Source organism: Chrysochloris asiatica, unplaced genomic scaffold (genome assembly GCF_000296735.1).
Source record: "Chrysochloris asiatica unplaced genomic scaffold, ChrAsi1.0 scaffold00062, whole genome shotgun sequence".
NCBI classification, from domain to species: domain Eukaryota; kingdom Metazoa; phylum Chordata; class Mammalia; order Afrosoricida; family Chrysochloridae; genus Chrysochloris; species Chrysochloris asiatica.
The window spans coordinates 2,473,014-2,473,875 of record NW_006408580.1 but is presented as its reverse complement, the minus strand read 5'-3'; positions in this window follow the sequence as shown (position 1 = coordinate 2,473,875).

Here is an 862-nt window from a genome sequence, read left to right as displayed (position 1 = left end):
CTGTTCAGCTCTTGGATCTCCTCATTTCTTCCATTTGCTTTAGCATCTCTATGCTGAAGAGCAAGTTTCAGAGTCTCTTCTGACATCCATTTTGACCTTTTCCTTCTTTTGTGTCTTCTTAATGACTTTCTTCCTGTATGATGCTTTCTTCCTGTATGATGTTCTTGATGTCATCCCACAACTCTTCTGGTCTTCTGTCTTTAGTGTCCATGTATTTAGAGGCCTCTGATATGCCTGCCCATGAAAGGCTATCATATCTTCCAGACCTCAGTTGTTTAGTCTATATTTTCATAGGCTTTGCTGAATATATCATATTGAACTCCAAAATTCTGGTTTCTACAATTCAGTTCATCTCATATTTATTGAAGGCCTACTCATATATACCAGACCTGGTCCCAGGAAAATAGAAATAATATTCAGCATTGATCTAACAGTGGGGTTCTAATGTATAAATATGTATATACAATGAAATTACAAGTACTGAATGAGGCTCCTTATCTCCTAAGAGATGGGTGTCCTGCTTATGAACCATCAAGGCCTTCTGGGGCTGCCCTTTGGTAGTACTTGCTACATTGGCTTAATGACAAATTTTCTACTATACTAGGAATCCTAGTTTCTTTTATTCACTACTGCATGAGGCCTGTTACAGAGTTGTTGTTAAGGGCCGGTGTGTCTGTTCCAACCCATAGCGACCCTGGATAGGATTTCTTTGAGGTTCAAAATGATTTTGTAGAGCAAATACTTAGTAAAAGTAATAAACAAATGAGTTTCTGGTGGCAAGATTATTTTTCAGTGATCAGCATTCTGGAGAAAGGACATGGGGGTTAAAGCAGAATCGAATCCCTCTAAGGTAAAGTCCAAT